Genomic DNA, 5,878 nt, shown 5'->3' with positions numbered 1-5,878 from the left:
ATCAGTAACTCCAATCTGAAAGAGACCTTTCTATCAAAGTGTGGTCTAATTACCCTGTGAACCTCTACACAGAACACGCCAAAGCAGGACAACTATATCCTTTGCCCACCCTTTTATACCTAGCTCATCTCTGCTATCCAGGTACAACTTCCTCACGGCACAGTAACTTATGGTTATCTGGAAACTGACAGGGGCACACATTGCTGATTAAACAGCGAAACTCCTGCAGAAGAATCTTATATGTTTCAATGAGATCAACTTTCATTCTTCTGAACGTCAGAGAATACAGACTCGATTTACTCGTGTCAACCCTCTAGCCCCAGGGATTCATGTGGTGAATCTGCCTCCAATATCTTTTCTCAAATGCAGAGATCAAAACTGTGCACGGTAATTCCAGATGACTGATGGTGTCCCTGAAGCCCCATACAATTGTGGCAAGACTGCTTTGTATTACAGTCCCCTTGTAATGAACGCAGACATACCACTACCTTCCCAATTACTTTCTGCATCTTCAGCTAAATTTCTTGTACAAGTACAGCTGAGTCCTGTTGAACTTTAACATTTTCATGTTGAAAACCTTTTAAAGTAATTTCTGCTTTTCCATTCTGCTGAAGAAAGTAATTAACCTCACACTTGCCCATATTATACTCCACCTGTTAACTTTGTTGCCTCCTCAACTTAAACCTATTGATATTGCTTTACAGCTTTTTTTTATTGTGCCCTCCTAACAGTTTGCAATTGGCCTAGCTTTTACTATCAGAAAACTTGGATACATTCATGATGATGCTGTCACTTTAAAACAAATGTACTAAATCCATTAGCTCTCCTTCATCAGTTTTGTTGCTAACATCCTCAAAAAAACTCCACGCTTGCCATAGAATCATATCATAGAATCCCTACAGTGTGGAAGTAGGCCATTCAGCCCATCAAGTCTCCACACCATCCCACTCAGATCCACCCCTGTACTCTATCTCTGTGGCCACACATTCCCTTTGGCTAGTCCACCTAGCCTGGACATCCCTGGGCACTATGGGGCAATTTAGCATGGCCAATCCATCCAACCTGTACATCTGTCTAACATGTTCCATTCACAAATTTGTGTTGATTATGCCCAACCAGATAATGTTTATCCAAGTGTCAACTTATCATGTCCTTTATAACAGATTCTAGCCATTCCATTACTACTGATATAACACCGATCAGTCTGTTTTATTCCCTTGATAATTTCTTAAATGGTGCGGTGACATTTGCAATCTCCCAATCAGAATCTATGGAATTTTGTACGGTGATTACCAATAAATTGATTATCTCTATATCTACCTCCTTCAATACTCTGGGATGTAGAATTTCAGGTCCTGGGGACCTGTTAACTTTTTGCCCCATTAATTTCTCCGATACAACCTTCTTGCTAATATTAATTTCCTTCAACTCTTCCTACTTTTATTCTCCCTACTCACTTGGATCTTTCATTCTGTTAGATTTCTTGTATCTTCCTCAGAGAAAATATATACAAAGTAATCATTTAGCATCTCTGTCAATTCTTTATTCCCCATTATAAAAATGTTTGACTTTGTTTTTAATGGATCTACATTCCTCAAGGCCAAATATTTCCTACTTACGTGCTTGTAGAGGCTTTTACAGTCCATTTTTATCTTTTGTTTACTAGATTGCATTCATCTTCAGTTCTTCCATTCTGCTCAGTTCCTTTATTTTCCTTTGGAGTATTGTAAAATCTTACCAACCCTCAGATTTATTACGTTTATGGCAACTTTACAGGCTTTTTCTTAAATCTAATATGTTCCTTAGCTTCCTTTGTCAGCCATAGTTATAGAGTCATCGAGTCATAGAGTTGAACAGATCAGAAGTAGACCCTTCCGCCCAAATTGTCCAAGCTGACCAGATATCCTAAATTAATCTAATCCCATTTGCCAGCATTTGGCCCATCTCTCTCTAATCCCTTCCTATTCATATACCCATTCAGAAGCCTTTTAAATGTTGTAATTGTACCAGCCTCCACCACTTCCTCTGGCAGTTCATTCCATTCGTGCACCACCTTCTGCATGAAAAAGTTGCTCTTTAGGTCCTTTTTAAATCTTTCCCCTCTCACCTTAAACCTATGCCCTCTAGTTTTGGACTCCCCTACCGTGGGGAAAAACAACTTGGCTATTCACCCTATCCATGCCCCTCATGATTTTATAAACCTCTCTCTGATGCTCCAGAGAAAATAGCCCCAGCCTACTGACCTTTTTGATTTTTTCCCTCTTGAAGGAATGTGCAGTGCTGTTAAGTTTTTGTAGTTTCTGGAGTTTTTCAAAGACTGCCCATCGTCTATGTACAGTCGTACCTTTTAATGTATTTTTCCAATCCAGCTCCGTCAAATTGTGACTCGTTTTCGTAACTTCCTTATTCAAATTTAACAGATTTGCTTTCAATTAAACTGCCTCACGTTTAAAGATTATGTGAAATATTAACATATTGTGGTCACTCATCTCTAAATATTCTAATTATCCCTTTTTCATTACATAATACTAGATCCAAAATAACCTGTCCTCTTTATTGTTGGTTGTTTGACATGTTGTTCTAGAGCACCATTCCCAACACACTCTGGAAACCCATCCTGCATGGCTTTAGTAGTTACTTTGTTTACCCAGACTAAGTGCAGAATGATGTCTCCTATGTTATCCATGCTACCAGCTCCTCTTATCTCCTGATCCCACCAATACCAGACCCCACAATGTCACTACTTTTTGGTGGCCTATAAACACCTCCAACTGATGTCTGCTGCCCCTTGCTGTTTCTTTAGCTCTACTCAAACAGATTATGAACATTGTTCTTCTGATCCAACATCCTCCCTCCCAAATGTACTGATCCCATCTCGTATTGATAACTGATAATTTACTTTTCCCTTTCCTTCCTAAACATTGAGCGTCCTTGATTCAATTCCCAATCCTCGTCACCATGCAGCCATGTTTCTGCAATGGCAATTAGATCATACACATGTATCTCCATTTGTGCTGTTAGATTTTTTGTTTTTGCATGTTGTGTACAGTACCTGTAAATTCTACCTTCTCCAGGGCACAGGAAAGAGATAAGTGCTTGGTGTCATGGTGCAAAGATAACAATCTCTCCCTCAACAAAACGAAAGAGCTGATCACCGACTTCAGGAAGCAAGCTGGAGGGCATGCCCCTATTTACATCAATGGAGCTGAGGTGGAGATGGTCGAGAACATCAAGTTCCTCATAGTGACAATAACCAACAATCTGTCCTGGTCCACCCACATAGACGCGACGGTCAAGAAGATACAACAATGCCTCTTCTTCCTCAGGCGGCTTAGGAAATTCGACATGTCCACAAGGAGCCTCACCAACTTTACAGATGCACCATAAAAGCATTGTATCTGGATGCATCGTGGCTTGGTATGGCAACTGCTCTGCCCAGGACCATGAGAAACTACAGAGAGTTGTGAACACAGCCCAGTCCATCACCTTCCATCCATTGACTCCATCTACACTTCTTTTTGCTTCCTAGGGAAGGCAGCCAACATCATCAAAGACCCTTCCCATCGTGGTTATGATCTCTCCCAACATCTTCCATCAGGCAGAAGATACAAAAGCTTAGACACAGATACCAACATGTTCATGAACAGCTTCTTCCCTGCAGCTATTAGTCTGCTCAAATTTCAAACCTAATGTTGATCTTGCTTTTTGAGCACCTTCTGTGCAGCCATAACTTTGTATTCCTTGCTCTCTTCAAACACCCTGTACTGCATGCAAAACAAAACAAAACTTTTCACGGTACCTAGGTACATGTGACAATAATAAATCAAAATCAAATCATTTCTGTTGCTTTCTAGAAGTGGTAGCAGGCATGACAGGTCAGGAGTTAAAAACATTTCTGTTCATGTTCGACCATGTTTTGGTGGAAAGGGTTGCAGTGGAGTAGGTGAGAAAAGGTGGTCTCACGCTTCCAGAAAATTCCAGAGAAAAGTTCTTCAAGCAAGCGTTGTAACAGCTGGACCTGGCAAACGAGTAAAGAATGGTGATATCCGCCCAGTTCATGTAAAAGTTAGTGAAACAGTTGTGCTCTCAGAAGATGGAAGGACTATAATTGTCTCAGATGATAAGATTTATTACTTATTTAGAGATGGAGATATTCTTGGAAAATGCACAGTGTGAACATTGGATGTTGCTGAAAATAAAAGCGAAGTTGCTCTCCTTTTGTCACAGCCTGTAAATACCATTTTTTATCAGAAGTCACACGACACCAGGTTATAGTCCAACAGGTTTATTTAAAATTGCAAGTTTTTGGAGCAATGCTGCTTTGTCAGGTGAAGTCATTTCACCTCATGAAGGAGCAGCACTCCAAAAGCTTGCGATTTTAAATAAACCTGTCGGACTATAACCTAGTGTCACGTGACTTCTGACTTTGTCCTCCCCAGTCCAACACCAGCGCCTCCACATCATGGCTACCACTTTTTGAGCTATGGTACAACAAATTCAATGTGAAACACCCACACAAAAAGAATATGAGAATGTGTACTAAATGCAGACCTAGCCCGCATCCTATGAGCAGGTAACAGAAGTAAACCCAAGGCTCACTCTATTTTAATTTAATAATTAAAGCAGTTGTGGTTTTGTCTTTATCATATTAAAGTGCGATAGCAGGCACCTCACTGTAACTGTTCACATTGAGGAGGGAGAAGGAGTTGTATCTAAACTCAGTGCTGGAATCCAAAAGCAGCTGTTCTGTACCTAACAGCACTGCCATTGTGTCAAACCTGTCATCACATGCATGCTGTTAATCAACAGACATCTGCTTCTCATTTCAACTTCTTCCAAGCAACACAAGTCTCGTCTCAATTTTATTTTCGGGTAAAGCATCTTCTCCTTCCTACCTGCACGCACTGAAACGCCTAAAGCTCAGGACCACGTTATTGTGAAACGAAGCCCTGAACCACTTCTGCAGCAAAGTGACGAGAAGGTGCTTCTGCAGGGCCTGATACTTTGAGGAGGTCACATTCTTCAGGTCAACCCTGAGGATATGAGCACGGGCAGTTCAGAGACCCGAGTCTGGCTTTCACTTGTGAATCAGGTTATCAGCTGCAGGGCATTGGTTTTCCCATTTGGACTGGGTCAACGGAAGGAGTGAAGGAAAATTGGCTGCAGGTTGCCTAATGTCTGGCAGTTGTCTGCTGGTGGGCTAAGGATGGGCTGGTATCGATTGCACTCATTCGGATGTCTGTGGGTCGGATTGTCACGGCAGAAGGAGACAGTGGAAAACGTCAAAACACCAAAATTTGAGGCTGAGGAGCGGTGATGGTGGTGGGCATGCTGGGTGGAGAAATAACGGCGGGGAAGGTCCCAAAACTCACCTTTACAACGTGAAGCACTCTTATTTTGCAGGGGGTTCAGGGATTGATTCTTTGTCAGATCTGAAATGCTAGCCACCTTCTCTTGTTGGTCCCTTAGTAGAGGAAATCAGGTGAATCAGGTGAAGAGAAAGGAGAGGGAAGAACTGAGGTGCGAATACAAGAATAGGAGCTGGATTAGGCTATTTGGCCCATCGCTCCTGCTCCAATATTTAATACTATCACAGCTAAACCTGTGTTTCTGCTCTACATTTCTTCCTGCACACCCATCTCCCTGGATTCCCTTAGAGACCAACAGTCTGTCAATTCCTGCCTTAAATGTATTCAACAACAGATCACTACCAATGGCTTAGTGGTATTATTGTGAGACTATTAATCTGGAGACGAAGGTATTATTCTGGGAAATTGTTTTCAAACCCTGCTATGGCAAATGGTGGAATTTGAACTCAATTAAAATCCTGGAGATAAGGGTCTAATGATGACAGCGTTAGTTACCAAAGGTAAAACCC

The 5,878-nt window shown here is 41.5% G+C and overlaps 1 pseudogene; it reads left to right on the top strand.

Annotated features, from left to right (window-relative positions):
• Positions 1 to 3,868: 3,868 nt before the first annotated feature.
• On the top strand, positions 3,869 to 4,176 carry LOC109919313 (annotated as a pseudogene).
• The last annotated feature ends 1,702 nt before the right edge of the window (positions 4,177 to 5,878 follow it).

The sequence above is a fragment of the Rhincodon typus genome, chromosome 20, assembly GCF_021869965.1.
Source record: "Rhincodon typus isolate 14 chromosome 20, sRhiTyp1.1, whole genome shotgun sequence".
NCBI classification, from domain to species: domain Eukaryota; kingdom Metazoa; phylum Chordata; class Chondrichthyes; order Orectolobiformes; family Rhincodontidae; genus Rhincodon; species Rhincodon typus.
The sequence above is the reverse complement of the archived record's forward strand: the minus strand, read 5'-3'. Positions and strand labels throughout refer to the sequence as shown.